Consider the following 17735-nt stretch of genomic DNA (forward strand, 5'->3'; position numbering starts at 1 on the left):
CTTTGAAAGGAGCGTAAGCTGACTTGAACCGTCAACAGTATAAAAAGATAGCTTGAACCCTGGTAATCTGGACACTTGTATAGGATCACGATGGGAGTGACTACCTGTCTGGACTGTGGGGAAGAGGTTCACATGAAAGATAATCTACAGAGACATTGGAAGAAGATGCATAGATCACTACAAGGTACCTTCTCCTCCTCTGGATAAAAACGTCCCTCCTGTAGGTAATGACCCTCCTCAGAGAGACACCCTCCTTCTCAAGAGAGACTACACCTCCTCCTCAAAGAGAAACATTCTCCTCCTCAAGAAAAGACCCATTGGCTGTGGAAAGTCTGTGTTTTTACCTCTCACGTGCGCCGACATGGCCTGATCCAACTAGACCTACCTGCATTGTTTGGTGTTATACTCAATGGCAGCCATTATATCAGGACATCAGCGAGCAGCTGCCTCAGCTGACCTTTGTATGAGGAATTCCCTAGGATATCTTGGACGAGGATTACTTAGATGCCGGCCGGACGGTGTGTTGGTCCTGGATGAATTCCTGGCCGAAGCAAAGCACGGTGTATTTCCCGGCTGTTTACTCAAACCTCCCATCACAGAATGTGATGATCTTTCTCTTGGTACAAAATCTGTCTCCGACAGGTAAAGAATCGAGAGACATTGCTTTGAATGCACATTATGTCAGCCTGTTTCATTCCCCATAGGAAACTTAGCAAATCAAGGCTCTTCGCTCGTAGAATTTTCCCCGAACATATGGATCATTTTATGACCATGTATGAAAAGGATTGCTGAAACACCCTATGGACAACTCACCATTGATCTAAAACCTACCAAAGATAAGGATCGACTGCAGGTTAATCTCATAAACGAGGAAAATGGCGAGTCAAAGCTCGGTCTGAACCTGATCTGCCTAGGAGAAGTTGACTATTGAACAGAATCTCTGGATGGTCTCTGACTCAAGAAGAGAGACTGCCCTAACATCAGCTCACTCAAATTGAAGCCGATTCGGACACGAGTAGTGAGACATCGTGACTATTGGCCACGGCCGCAGGGTGTTTGGTGCTGATAGATACCATGCACGATCTACACTGACATATCAAACGATGGCGTCCGGCCAATAGCCTTCAACCTAAGAGAAAGCATGCCAGACTTGCCGAAGTGATGACAATGACAGTATGACGACCTAGCCTCTTCCCAGAAGGGCAGTAATCCTGCCGTCAAACCTCTTGTGGGGAAGCCAACATTCACTGATATGGAAGCCGAGGAGTGGCAAAATGTAGGCTTACAGTAGTTTTTATTGTCTGCCTTAGTCGGCAACTGTCACCCTGATGACGTGAAACAAAGAAAGACCTGTACATACACTGTATCTATATATATAGATCATTACGCCAGGGATGGGTATTTCCAGAGTTGGAGGCGTTAGTTTAAGTGGGGTTTTGATTACAATCTTTCAAAGGGGTCTTTGTGAGTTACGCATTGTATTCATCACAGTATCGGCGACTCCATGCACCGTAATCGTGTTATAGGCATGCAACAGGTCACCTTCATAGTGTTGTCGAAGTTATACTACTTTTCTATGCGGTTAATGTAAAATGGAACTCTATCGCCATCTTTCAACATGCGTATATCTTATATAAATGACAACGTTCGGCTGTAACATTTCATCACAGTTAGACTGGCGTTTGTTCGTTTAGTTACCTGGCTGCTGTCGATTTTAATCGTCCATCTTTAATCATCTAACAGTCAGAACAACATAGTTTAAAACTAGATAAATTTACGCATAGCCTAAATTGTATTTGGATTTTTTTTTTCGCATCATACCAATAATCAACAAACAATGTTGTTACTAACTCCAAATTCAAAAGCACACCATTTTTACAAAGAAGTGAACATGGATTACATGTAATGTGATACTGAAAACATTCTTGAAATCAATTGTGACGTGACATGAATCAGGTGACAGCAGACGCTGTCCAACTCACAGTAGCATCAGCCATGTTCAAAGGTGTCAACAAAACAAGGCAAGATGTGACAGAATCAACTGGCGAAGGAATAAAGTAGAAAAACACAGAGTTTAACAATAACTCAGCTTAACTTTGGTAATATTCAAGAAAAATAAAATAAAAGGTACAATATATAGATCAATCGGAGATAACTTGGTGGTATATGGTGTAACAGGTACATACATTGGCTAACATCTAACAATGTGTTATGTCTTTAACCACATTAAAATGTAGGCCATCATACAGTTCTCTAATTATGGGGTCGGGAGAGAATTACATTGTAAGTTATCGTTTTTTGTTGTTCCTTCACGTGATAAGTCCTTCTCTGAGTTGCCACTGGAGTCGTTTGAATCACAGAAAAGAAATGAACGCAATCCTTAAATGTGGTACACATTATTCCTCTGAAACAGACCCACTCTTAAACGTCATTATTATTTGATTGTCGAGATAATCTCGACATATTATCACTTTATTACAAATGGATAGTAAATGTATCAAACCCAAGATCGCTATCTCTGGATATCTCAAAATGGATATAGTTTTTATTAGCCACTGAGATGGCAAAATTACCTAAGTTTGCATTGTTGTTTTTAAAATATAACCCATTTATGCAATGCTAATACACTGGCTGCTTGACACAACGTTCAAGGATAGCTGCTCATGTGATGAGACTGCTGGCAACACCATCGCAATTGTTGTTGAACACAACCTCTGCCATTTGGTTTGCAGCCATTCATTAACTCTGCAAAAATAAACGAACCCAGAAAAAATATACTGAAAAAATAAGGGATCAGATAAGAATTCGAATCGTCAAACCTGCTTTCAGAGTCACTGTTTTCAGTTTTATAAGAAGAAGACAGTATTGGGTGCATAATTTCCACACACACACACACACACACACACACACACACACACACACACACACACACACACACACACACACACACACACACACACACACAGAGAGAGACAGAGACACACACACACACCACACCACACCACACCACACCACACACACACCACACCACACACACACCACACCACACCACACCACACACACCCCACTCCCCTCCGTGTTCTCACAACTGGCTGTCTTGCAACGTCTGGGCATACATCCAATCAAATTAAATCTAGGTATCATTCAGAGACAGATACGATCCTATATTATGTCCCTTCAGTATATTTTCGTGCCATGTAAGTAGGTTATTTAAACTTGATGTTTATAATTTAAAGAGAGAAGAACTGTAATAGGATTTGTGAGATCCGCCAGCACTGTCTTTATCGCACATAAGCAACCATTAGGTTCGATTTTAAAATCATCAAATGAAATATATTTAAGCGACATGCTAGAAGCTGTCTGCTGACCTGGTTTATCTGGCTGGTAAGTAGCATAGGAGACCGGCGAATCGATACACTGGGGGCCCGTCCATCCGATCTCGCACCTTCTGCAGGTGCCCGAAGTCTGGTCACAGTCAAGACATCTGTACGGACACGCCATCTCGCATTTTCTTGCCGTGGAATCAGTCATACAACCATTTTCACTTTCCTGCCATGTTACATGTAGTGTTTACGCAGTTCACCGAACACTCAGACTGGCAGTCGGTGCCGTAAAGCCCTGCTTTGCACATGAGGCACGATACTGTGAGGGTACCGATGGCATTTCATGCAGTCAGCGCCACACCTCTCGCTGCAGACTTCACCTGTCAACCATCCTTGCAGCCATCAATGCACCGGCCAGACTTGTGTTTATTCAGACGGTTATGTTTATCACATTTTACGTCCATGCCACCCTTCCATACAATCAGATATTGCGACGCCGTCCTCCTGGTAACAAGCCTTCTTCTTACATCATTGATAGCACGTTTCGTTACACGTGGACCCCCACCATCCTTCAGCACATCCTTCCAGACACTTGCCGCTGGTCCGTGACCAGTTCCTCACGTTGTCGTAGCTTAGACGGCGGGTAGAGGGAGCAGAGTGTCACAACCCTCGGTGTATCGTCAGGAAGACTGATGACACCGCCCTGTCGGTTTATGGCGGCCCCAACCAGCAGCTGACACAGGCGTGTTCACACTGGGTACCCCAGTACCCATACAAAACACTCCTCGCATGTGCCACTTTTTACACAAAGTACATCTTGATTCATTGCAGACCTTCGCACTGGTTCCGCCTGGAAGTATCAGATGAAAGAACATCTTCAACTAAATGTGTAAACGGTATTCAAACAAGTACAGACTCACTCAATTGCTAAACAACTCTAACCTTTGAGAATCGACTTAAGGACCTACGACTGAACATTCCGAAAAGGGTATTGGGTTAAAAGAAACGAAAGGAGACGAATGAGTATGTTTACCGGACATCAGCACAAGCGGCCGACAAATTATTTGTTTTGTAAAACTCGAGGACACAGATTTTTCCCAGTATGTAACCAATGTCCCCAAAGTAGTTGTTGGATCAACTCCCCGTCAAAGCTATGATACACTTACAGCAGACAAGCTGGATCAGCAACACAGTGGAGAGTGTACACTGAAATAATAAACATGTCATGAAGTAGATGCCATGAAAGGAATCAGTGTTTCCGTTGATTCAGGTGATGCATAATACTATGACAAGAGAAATAAAGGCTCAGTGTATATTCCAAACAATATCACGTCTGTGGTCCAGGCAAATACACATGCCAATGAAACAGGTTACCTTGACGTTCCCAAACAATAACACCTAACAAAACACCTACAGACACTCCACCAGTCAGGGAGAAACACTAACCTACAGCTCATGGGGAAAATTACACTGGAGTCACACCGTCAACATACCCGCGTCCTAACAACTGTCGTGTTGACAGACGACACAACTCGAAGTGTTAACTATTAAGCGCAGTACGGGTGTTAGCAGTTGTTGGCCGCTGTGATATCTCTACAGACATGTACCTTACACATCTGGTAATGTGCAGGTATTCCGGTTTCACAGATCTTGTTTGAGTTGGTTCTGCATAAAACAAAGGACATGACGTTATCATAGAATCTGTAAGTAAATAAACAGGTCTCAGAGATACATGCTCCATCGCTTATATGCTTACTCTAATGCAAATCATATATCATATGCTTGAAACAAGAACAAATTGTGTGAAGTTTTACTGTCCACGATAAACAGATCCATTTTCTCAACTCACAGATACCCGGCATTACTGCCACAAGCTGCTGGCGAAGTCTTTCCTCCGATGACTATATTTCCGGGGTTGAGTAGTAGCTCAACTAAGAGAACGTGGGTATGCTTTCACGCCAAATTCAGCAACATTCTAGGTATATCACGGCGAGTACCCCAGAAATGAGCTTTACACATTGCGACCATGTAGGAATCAAACCTGGCTCTTAAGAGACCAGGATTATTCCATCGCCCACAGAAACAAGACAACATCATCATTAAGCATGATTGTGCTTTGAAACAAGAACGTCATCATTAAGCACGATTGCACTTTTAAACAGAAAACATCATCATTAAAGCTTGCGATTGCACTTTTAAATAGAGAAAGATCACCATTAAGCACGATTGTACTTTTAAACAAGAAAACGTCATCATTAAGCACGATTGCACTTTTAAATAAAGAAAGATCACCATTAAGCACGATTGCACTTTTAAACAAAGAAAACATCATCATTAAGCATGATTGCACTTTGAGACAAAGAAAATATCATCATTAAACATTGTACTCCTAAACAATAACAACATCAACAACAGTAAACATTGGTGCAAATGCGGTACAAACACAACAAATATTACTAGTTAACACAAATGCACGTCATATTAGATCTACGCATATTACCTTCAATATTCTTTATATATAGTCTCAGTAGTCAGTCAGTAGTGTCACCCCCGGATTATGCAACCAGCCCGGCGCGCAGTGACATATATCGGCAGTCGTTGTATAACAGGCTGACATCAGAAGCTCGCCAATACATGATTTTAGTGCATTAAGCCTACTGAGCGTTACAAGGCTCTACATGCGTATAATGTGAATGTTCGTGTTCTGTGTTGCTGAATGCAGGATGGTATTTACTGTAACGGTGAGTGTGAAATCTGGAACCGAGCCCGGGCTTCATTGCATATTGTCAACACAACATATTCACACGCGATAGCAAGGGGTAATACGATGTCATGAAATCATTCCCATGCAGAAAGAGATAAACACAAACCAAATTATTGAAATTTTTCGTGATAATGAAGAGTTATGTTCAAACAAACAAGTTTATGGACATATGCTTGTGTGCATTGCTCCACGTCTAACATTCAGGTAAACTACAAGTTATTGCCCTTGGCATGTAGCGGGGCGTGTCGACAACTCGTCAGTGTATATATGATAATGTTCACAATAAGGGGCCGTTCATAATTTATGGCTAGGGGGTGATGATGATTTTCATGGGGAATCATGTACAATGTGAATGACACCTAAAATTTATGTACAAAGTAAGTGACCCCATCCCATGTCATGTACAAAATCAATGACCCCCTCCTTCCCATAATATTTAAGCATATTTTTTTAACATTTCTGTGTACATAATTGTAACCCCCTAGTATATGTGTACAAAATTGATGCCCCCCTGCCTCCTCAAGAACAAAATGGGTGACCCCTTAAAATCTTCAACGACTCATGCTGAAAGGTTTACTCAATGAAAGTTACAATAGTCAAGGCCTCAGAAAAGCTTTCAAACGTCTTATGGAAGACATGTGCGGGACATTTGCCAGTTTGATGCTTCAGCAACAAAAAATGTTTAAAAACAGTTTCGTTTTACCCGTACCATATGTTTCGTCTTTTCGACATTTGCATATGTTAGAGACGGTTTCACGAAGCAATATATATGCTCACCCTTTATTTGTATGACAGCTTAAAGAAGTGATTCATAATGTATTTGACCAAGTATTTAGATGTCATGGGATGGGATTTGTTTTACCACTTATTGAGGAAATGGTCATTTTATTATCAGAATCTGTTTTGTGCTCTCATGATACAAAGACGTAAGTTTGTAATCTAAACACAATTATTTCAAACGTTTTATGGAAAGAATGTGGCGGCTATTTGCCAATTTCATGCCTCAGTAACCAAAATATTTCTTAATGCAATTGACTATTTTGACCCATATTTTTACGTATTTTCCAGTGAACGTCTTGCCTTTGCTCGTGTTAGTAGATCTGAAGATTAAGTGGCTCTCAATAATATAGAGGTGTAAGTATATGAACATCGTTATACAAGGACAAGACCATAACCAAGTATACAGTCTCGAGTATTGAGACGTATAAAACTCCACGTCGGTGTAATAACATCATTTATTTCATATCCAATGATTATTTACAAAGACAGTTCTACAGCAATTCCAACCGTCAATAAATGCTATAAACTGGAGCAAAAACACCCAAGAAAACATTCAGCTGTAGCCGCGGCAGACAATTCGAAGTAAAAGCGATGAATGCAAAGAAAGATGTACTATTTGGAACAAAGGTACCTTTATGAGCTGCTCCAATTTTCGTTTGAATGACCAAGTTGACTGTATTACGCATTTGTATCACGTTATGTATGTGTTATTGTGCAATAAGAATGGACGAGTTGCCTCCCGTTCTTGCACCATGCGAGCGAACTCTAGTGGTTGAGTGAGTGAGTGAGTCGAGTGAAGTAGGTGAGTGGGTGGGTGAGTGAGTGAGTGAGTGAGTAGGTGAGTGGGTGGGTGAGTGAGTGAGTGAGTGAGCTTTACACCGTATTCAGCAATTGTCCAGCTTTGTGGCGTCGGTCTGCAAAATAATTGAGTCTGGACCAGACAGACATCCCAGTGATCAACAGCATGAGCATCGATCTACGCAATTGGGATACAAGGACATGTGTCAACCAAGTCAGCGAGTCTGACTACCTGATCCCATTAGTCGCCTCTTACGACAAGCATGGGCTACTGAAGATCCATTCTAACCCGGATCTTCACGGGTCCTATATGAACATACAAGAATCACTATGTGTCAGGACCGCACGTTAATTGACAGAAGTGGCGGCGTTGGTGGCGGGCACGTAGCTAAGCAAAAACTGAGGGTAAGACCATCTTCGTTTTTTAATTCACAGAATGTTAATGTCGGGATTAGCTTCCTATAAGTCGCATGGCAATTTCGGAATTATAGACGTGTATATGTGTCATGGCTATTGTGAATTTTCTATTTAAATGCCCAGCTTTGGGAATTAAATGTTCGTTCAGACAAAGGTTTGTTCTAATCATGTCGCCATGACAGTCTCTTATACCCTACTGTCAGTATGTATCCTCCAGAAGGTACACATATATGCACCAGGCTAGGCTTTCCAATACAACTTTCTCAACTTTGAAGACGTTTCAAGGTTTGGGAAATATCTTTCATACAAAGTAGAAATTACACGTACAAATTTTAATTATACAAAACAATTTGAATTTATCTGACCATAATAAAATTATTAATATAATCGAGTTATTCCTATAAACGATTGAATGCTTGACGTTTAAGGCCAGCTATGTATGTCGCTAAAAGTGGGGTGTAATCAAGACATGGATCACTGGCTACAGGAACCAGGTATCCACACGCGGGTTGAATTACACATGCGCAGCTCTACTTTCATACGCCACATTATCCACCAGGCAACAAGCTTCTTCCATAAGGGTTCGGTCTTCTCCTTGATTCCCACGTCGCGCCTGAAATCCAGTAGGATCCGTCAATGAGCTCTCCGACTCGTTCCACTTCCAGTCAAATATTGGCAAGGAGTTAGCCCTCTGTAGGGATGTTTGAACATATGCAAATGTCCAGTCTTGTGCTCTCTTGGCCGTGCGGTGTGACACATAGCAACTGGGGAAGGTGGAGGTTGACCGCGTATTCTGCGCGTGTTGTTGCTGCTTCCTTGCAACGACCCCATCGCTTGCATCCATGTCATCTTCGTTGATGTTGTCATAAGCATTTGCAGACATCGGTACGTCTGGCAGTTGTCTACCTTGGGGAGCTTAGCAAGCCTGTTGGTCTGATGGACGATGACGTACATGATCTGGAATTATACAGAAGCTTATCACATGAGTTCTGACCAGGAAGAAACAAATAGTATCATAAAAAACAGGATATTTGATGTTTCATAATGTACAGATATCGGCACAAAACAGTCAATTTTGAGGGGTACCTTCTATTGAGGGAAGCTACTGTTCCAGAAAGGCAGCAGCAACACCACAGATCCTATGACGTAAGTTCACAGACGGTGTCATCTGGACGTCCCCGTCCTCTGTATCCAGCGTCGGTTCTAAAAACAGAAAGATGATTCCTTATACGCTTTTGTTTAATTCGTCGGGGCAACATTATTCCAAGTAGAACATAGCGTCCTGTAAATAATCGAATCTGGTCCAGGCAAACCAGTGACTGATCTTATAAGCTAGGATCAGTACCACCTGGGTAAAGACGCTTTACCAATAAGTCCACACTGCCTGGGTGAGTGGTGAGTTCATATTTAACATCACATCGGCAATATCTCAGCCATATCGTGACTAGAGACCAATTTATACAATAAATAATGAAAATATTTTTAAGAGTAAAAACCTGTCTATAATGGACAGTAAAAGCACTAGAGTATCACAGATATGAACATAAAACTAGCATATGAAACTGAAAATATTTTTAATTAAAGAAGACAATACAATATAAAACACGGGCTATAGATCACCATACTAGGAACCATGGGGACTTACATTACTTTGCTACCTGCATGGACCCTAGCTGGACTTACGTACCCTCTCAGGAGGATCATACTGCCCTGAACACACGATTCCCAAATAACAATCCACTCCAACAAATATAATAGGTGTTAATGGAATCACCGAAGGATCTTTCACCTGATCATTTTACAGAACTTATCTCAGGTTGAGGATGTTTTTACACACACACACACACACACACACACACACCGTTAGTATTAGTCTTACTTCTTAAAAACGTCAACAAATATATTTGATGTACAGAGTGTACAGTATGAAGGTACAGTATGCCAACGTGCCTCCTGTACAAAATAATACAAATTCGATATTCAAATGATTGATTGAGTTCATATTTACGCCGCTTTCTTAACAATATTCCAGCTATATCACGGCAGGGGACACCAGAAATGGGCTTCACACATTGTACCCATGTGGGGAATCGAACCCGGATCTTTGGCGTGACGAGCGAACGCTTTAACCACTAGGCTACCCACCGCCCGATATTCAACTGTGATGTGGAGAAATGAGTATAGTTTACAAGATATAAGCTTAGTCCAGTGAGCTAACATTACACATGAACGGAAATTGTCAGACAAGTTTACTTGCTTTGCTTTTGGTACGAGAGTTACTGGGGACGAGATAGCTGTTCTACAAGCTTCGTGGCGTTTGTAAACTTGTGCTAACCATACATTTGTTATAGATATATTTTCCACTGTATTAATATAACGCTATGAACGCATGGTGGATCGGGCCACTTCCTGTTTCACACAGCAGTTGTAACGCTACGTACCCAGTACTTTTCCCAGAGGGTTGAATCGCTGACTTTGTGTGATGACGATAAGGTGCCTGACTACGAGAGTGTGGATTCGAATCCCGGATGGGACCAAACCCGCCCGCCCAAAAGTACAAAAAGTACTAGAATCTGTACTTCACTGAGAAAGTGTAATCCCAAATATACCGTATGGTACGTGCAAACACTGCTGTAACATTAAAGGTAATATACAAACCTGGTCACCTGCACAATGGGAAATGGCATTATTAAGTTTAAACACTAACCTGGTTGTACTTCATCTACGAGGCATAGTCCGTTCTCCCGGTTACAGACAGAACAATCCCTACACGACCTGTTGCAGAGAAAGCCGTAGTGTCCATCGTTGCAGCCGTTGATACAGTAACCTGTTTTCAGATCACATACACGTTGACGACATTCGTCACTGCACTGCTCATCACAGTCTTGCCCATAGTAGCCCGATGTACAGCCAGCTAGACACCTGCCTTGGGCATCACACAGTGCTCCTTTACAGTTAGTGGTACATCGGAATTCACATCTTGATCCAAAGTGGCCTTTTTCACACCCGTGCAGACAGACACCAGAGGAACGATTACAAGCACGAAAGGCACAGTTCTCGTTGCAGCCAAACTGGCATTTCGGCCCAAAGTTTCCATTAGCGCAGGCAACTGATTGCTGATCATCTCTGCAAGTACCATCCATATGGCATCCTTCAGTGGGACATGTTTCTCTGCAGTTGGAACCACAAGATGGTCCGTAAAGAAACGCTGTACATTTTGTGCATGTATTATCTAAACACCGTAGACAATCAATAGGGCATTCGAAACTGCATGTACTTCCCCAGTATCCTGAGATACAGCCATCAGTACAGTTTCCTGTACCGAATCTAGAGTCGGAACATCTGTTGCTGACGCATCCTCTGCTACATCTATACCCACAGCTCCGGCCATAATACCCATCTTTGCACCCCAGGGAGCATATATCCTTGACACAAATGTCCCCTTTGCATCGAGAACGTAGGCACGGGGGCTTAGGGATTGGTGAGCCTGAAAAACACACAGAACTTCAAATGTACTAGATTTTTTATGAAAAGTGACAAATGTGAAAAGCTATGCTTTCCATGACAAAATAATATCAAAAAGTCAATCATATACCCTAACTAAAGGCGTATGTGAAATAATATATATTTTATACGAGTAAATATATTTTAACACGATGGGATTGTGAAGTCGTCATATTACCTGGCAACCAACGTACCTGTCCTTCCACTGACCAGAACTATCAGACATAACAGAGGCAGTTGCAGGTAAGGCCGTGTTTCCATTCTGGATATTCTAAAATGCAACATATGTGTTTTACCAGTAACCAACAAAATAGCTTTAACACGGGTGGTGGATACTTCATTTACTACATATGGATGAGGTACATGGAATATTAACAAATGTGATTATACTTACAGGCATACTCGAATTACACGCTGTATTTCAAGAGCAGTGTACTCGTCTGACTCTCTACGGAAAAAGGCTGACACGGTTTCACTTGCTTATTCCTGTAAATACGGATCTGCTCCTAAAGTAATTTCAGAGTGAAATATGTACTAAACAAAAAAAGAAACTTTACAAGTGTTACTTTATGTCTTAAACGTATAGAACAAAGTGTGTTGCTAGTGGATAAATATAGTTTTTGGACGTAATGAGTGTACACTAAAACAACGTTAGGCATTAAGGTGCGCATGGTGCGCCCTCCATAGTCAACAGTAGCAAGAATGGGTCACTTTTTTATTTCACAAGGACAAGTCATCTTCATTTGGAACTTCCTCCCCTCTCGCATTCACAACGTCAAGGCAACGTTGTCTCATTGACACCCGTAAACACAGCATTAGGCAACCCGCGCCATTGCTCTACCAACATGGCGTATAGCTCTTGAACATTCTGGGGTTGAAGTCTCAAAGCACGAAGTCGTCTTCGATGAGCATTAAGGTCAGGTCATCGCCCTCGATGGCCCTCCATAACGTCAATGTGCCCAGTTTAGACGTTCATTACGGATTATGTATGTCCGAATCGGCCCAACAGAAGGATGCACTGTCCGGGGCGATCAGATGTCGTACCTAATTGGTGCACATGTTCTCGGGTTTGTGAATTGTCCGCCTTCTACTTCATGTCATGGCAAGTGTAAAATAGTCAGCCACGTGTTGGTAGTTAGGCTCACGAACTTGTGGTCATGTGATAAGTGCATTGTCGCGTTTTCATAAATGAGTATGTTGCAGTTGAAATGAGAGGATGTGTCAGGTAAGACCTGGCCATTATGGTATTCGCCCATAATAACCACCTTGTGCTATCCACGATTCATTTCTCCAAGTGTGGAGTTTCTTGTTTTGTTCAGTATATTAACTGTTTTATATAACTTGACGTTTGGAGGGGGGTGGCTCAGAGGTTGCACGCTACTCAGACTAAAGAATGTTAACTGTGTCGAGGATTAGAGGAAGTAGACACATTTCGCCTTATCTACTTTAGACCCCTTATCTCTGTCAACCCAGCAATCAGTAGCTTTCATGTATACGAGACATACCCGCGATCAGGATCTAATTGCTCTGTCCATAAGGACACTGTCCACGGTCGTTAAAAGACAGTTTCGGGGTTTTTTTTCATACTGGATCATACTGGTATGCTTAACACTGGTGATACGATGCTTCAAACGAGGAACTTTATGGACCCATTTAATTGTATGGAGAACTATCATACATGGTAAACAAAATTCCATATAAGCTACGATGACCGTTATAACTGTACTAGTCTTGTCATAAACCTAGAAAACGTATTCCAAATACCCACTCACAGAAGTTCAATAGCCTAAATCAGAGACATTGTTTTTGTAGAAGTGTATATTTTCCTAGATTCAGACTTTTCACAGATATACCTAGCTACATAATTGTTGAATACCAGTTGCAACGAAGACGCAGTGAAACACTTTTCATTTTCATCATAACTGTTCTTTACAATCTGACACCATTCAGCACTGTAAACTTGTCATTCTCATCATATTGTCTAATTATTTAAATACTGAAATTGTCTAACAACACAGCCTTTTCAGTTAATGTGCCAAGTGAGTGAGTGTATGCCATTTTCTCGTCCAACAGTCGGTAAATAATCAGGCCTGACCCGGCTTGTGACAGTCTCACCGCCCGTGTGTGTACATGTTTCCATCCTATCCCCAATTAAATAATACCCTCTCACATGGAAGCCCACACGGCGTATGATTTTGTAATGACTTTGAAACCTTTCCATGGCATGATTATAAAATATATACCGCTAGGTTGGTATAGTCCAAGCAGGAGTTGAAGGATAGTTACATATTTGTTTTGAGGTCTCATATATTGGATAAAGTTGATAATATTAGCATGCTAATTAATGTCTACACAAAGAACTTGATTAAACACCCCTGTAACTTGTGCAATGACAGGTTTTTAACACGTACATAAACTTCTCGTGGTGACCACGATGCAAAAACATTAGTTTTTCTGACCCGTATGATCCTTTGACTAATAAAAGGACAAATGATTGGAATCTATGTTGATTTTATTATGATAATTGCTCATTTTATAAAACACTGATTTTCATACCAAACCATGTCTATACAAGTATGCCCTGGAATGTTTAATGGTGAATATATTGGTGAATGTAAACATTCAAATGTCATTTTGCGTGTCTTACACGATTCAAGGTCAATATCGAGTGTAACTTCCATGTGACTGTATGACAGCCAGCACTCTCTCCATACTCCTTCTGTCAGTATCCTGATCCTCTGAAGGACAGTCTACACCATTCCTCGTGTAAAAGCAGCTTCCAAATTGGGCCAGGTTCTGTACATCCTTTGTTGCACAATGACGACCAATCATGTCCCAGATATGCTCCAAAGGGTTAAGATCGGGGATCATTCAATCGTGAGATATGTCAGGGGGTACTTAACTAAGTTATTTGAGTATAGATAAAAGTCACTATTGCTTGGGGTAGTAATTAATTTGTATACCCTACATACACATTTCTTCGTTATTTTTTATGTTGTCCCTCTAATATATTTGTTCATTTGTATCTGATAAACAGAATCCCTAATCTAAGATGATATGTACGCTAATTATTCAAGTAATATTATTTCTGAGCTTAAGTTTCCTATTGTTAATGAACTGTTGGTATCACTGTAGACACGTGACCCTTCTGTTTTGAAAGGGCACGACACCACTAGACAGGTGATAAGTTCAAAGTTGTACTTCATTTGTTTAATTGTGTTCACAACACATCAATATCTGGAGCAATAGAATTCCAATACATCTGAAAAATAATATTCAACACAAGCATCCATAGGAATACAATCACCAGCAAGAGTCAGTCAGAAGACATGGTTCATGTAACATTCTTTGAACATACATTGAAGAACTAACTTCAATCCATTGTTGAGGTCTTTGATAGCATGTGCGTAAAAACCGGCGTGCTCTTCGTAAATCCGCGTAGCTTGTTTACGGAATGTGGGCAACCAGGTTTTTTAGGTTCTCCTAAACATATCGGACAACAATACCGTTTTTCCATGAACAGTGGAACAAAAATTACATATACAAGTTATTTAGGATTACACTTTCTTAGTAAAGTACAGATTCTAGTACCTGTTTGGGTTGAGTCCCATTAGGGACACAGTCTGCGATCTGACCAACTCAGCCACCGAGGCGTCCACAAAAATGGTAGTCTGGACCACGTACTTTATGTACCCCTCTGCCAATGTTTTTCATAGTAATCACGATTTTTCGAGCTTCCGAAGACCCTAGCTCCCAAAGTACTGCTTCGATTTTAGTGCTGTATGTCTTATTTTATAGGTAAATGTATTGGCTTGAAATGTGTGCAACTTTAAAGGGATAAATACAGTGAGTATTGTTGAATTCGCCCTGAAACGAACCTGGTGTGTTCACCTCGTTACATCCCATTTTCTTTTATATAGTACTAAGACCCCGTCAGTGACAGTATATACCTTGATGGCAGTTTTTAGCGTTACAAGCCCCTGTGACTTAATCCTCATAACGTACTAAAATACGTTATGGATGCTGAACATAAATAAATTACAGTACACTTATTCATCATACGTAAACCTACATGTGGCTGACTAATTCACATGATTGTATATAACGAATATTGATCAGGATACCGTTAATGTGCAAGATTTGTAGTCATGAAACACATCTTTAAAGATAAAGGTGAAAGCCAATATTTGGAACCTTTTCATTGGGTCAGAAAGGACAATCTTCAAGTTTTCTTTCAACTTCCCGTACCTCTTAGATAGAGTCTGACATTCATACAGAACTACCGAGAACACAGACTATAGTATCTCGTTCAATAATGGGAGAAAGAAGAAGAAAATACATTCAATGAACGATACTGTACAACTCTGGATGCTCAATTTTGGTACAAACACAGTATCGTAAGCGTTGTATTACTGTTTTCGCCATGCTGTGGTGTTTGTACATCCATGGTATGACCCAGAATATGTCGAGGGCGTCATGGGAAAATGACAATTATAGGATTCTTTGGAATACGCCGGTATACAGCTTCGGACGTAGCCATGCCAACACACCTGACCTTGTCTTTTTATACAAGCTAAGGGAATTATTCATTTCGATGCATTATCCGTCTCTTTTGACACAATTGGGCTTGAAAGATTCCGAGAAAACATGGCAAATATACGAACCTCGCTTACGAAATGTCACTCTTGCATCTCCGTTACCAAGTTGTACGACTCCCCATTTTACTGGTGCCTTAGGTTTGGTACCTCCCAATCTTTTGACTGACATTAGGAGAGTACCTCGGTTAGCTGCCAGTCCTACTGACACTCTGAACTCAGAAGGTTGCAGTGCTGGGGAGTACACAATCTCTGAAACGTTCATAGATGGTTCTACCAAGTCGCGAGTCCTTGACTGTCGGGGCTGTATGTAATGAGGCAAAGGTCCTCGGCTGATGAGGAGCCTAACATAATAAATATTCCAGGATCACCCAAAACAGTTTAATCTTTAATACGTAATAATAATATGTCGCCATGGAAAATGGCAATCACAACATTCTTCGGAATAGGCCCATATACAGCTTCGGACATCCTAACCTACAAACCTGATAAAAATGCGGACTTTGCTTTTTAAATTTCTCGCTTTGCAAAACAAGTACACTGTCGACTCTCCATTGTTCTCTGGTGCCCTTGGTTTGGAACGTGGTGATCTCATGGCGCACATCAGGAGAGTGCCCGGTTCTCCACCGGGAGCACAGCCCTTCTGACACTCTGGGTAATGCAGAAGGCTGCAGTGTTGGGGAGTCTTCATATGCTCCTGAATATTATTGGTGGGTTCGACTGGGTAATGCTCCCTGGGAGAAGTCCCATTTGTTGTTTGGGATGTGTGGGGGCCAAGAACACCTGAGCTAATGGTGACTGCTAGGACCAGTCGACCTCTCTCTCTGATGCATACGATTTTTAGTTTGTAAAACATAATGATTCACTGACCAACATTTAAACAATTTCCTCGAATCAATGTCCGCTTGTCAGGATATGTGTTTCCTGCTCCACGCTTCGGCTTTGAAATGAGTCTCAATTTCCTCCTGTAAAATACACTAAATTGAAATACAGTGTTCTCGACTATTCGGAACCATCTATATGCAACATTCCGCTTGAGGTAAGTGTTGGTACTAGTGACGTAAAATAATATATATATGCAAGTATGTGAAATCTTGGAGAATAATACCATTGAAATTAGTCAAAGGCATTTAGAAGTTGGTGTAGTAATACATGACAAATCTTATGGATAACAACCTCTTGGTCTATTTTTTACAACGTTTCTGGGCTGGTTCTTGCCCCTTCTTCAGGTGGATAATGGCGATAGTGTACAGTACAGTATATATATAGATGTACAGGAAGCCAGATATGTAAATTGAGTATATACCAGGGAAAAGGAGATATAATTAAGTATGTACAAACAATGCAGTGAGATCAAAGAGCAGAATACAATGATAGGGTATGTTTTTACCATAAGGGCAAGGGTGTGTTTACATAGCAGAGTGGTTAAAGCAGATTGAGTTTGAGAGTCTATGATTTCTTGGTGATGGACCAGGCGCTGGGGAGGTAAACCCCTTGATCTCTGTTGATCTCAGGCACTAATCTTCTTATGTTGATTGACTCACACAGTTTTCT

At 41.2% G+C, this 17735-nt stretch overlaps 1 long non-coding RNA gene across 1 annotated transcript; it reads right to left on the reverse strand.

Moving 5' to 3' along the window:
- Window positions 1-11466: 11466 nt before the first annotated feature.
- Window positions 11467-12072, reverse strand: LOC124285923. The gene is made up of 3 exons (XR_006900913.1): window positions 11981-12072; window positions 11781-11857; window positions 11467-11569 (listed from the first exon to the last, which is right to left on the reverse strand). It is a non-coding gene; the product is annotated as an uncharacterized LOC124285923 (long non-coding RNA).
- Window positions 12073-17735: the final 5663 nt, after the last annotated feature.

This window comes from Haliotis rubra, unplaced genomic scaffold (assembly GCF_003918875.1).
Source record: "Haliotis rubra isolate DU_JTF1 unplaced genomic scaffold, ASM391887v1 Scf110, whole genome shotgun sequence".
NCBI lineage: Eukaryota > Metazoa > Mollusca > Gastropoda > Lepetellida > Haliotidae > Haliotis > Haliotis rubra.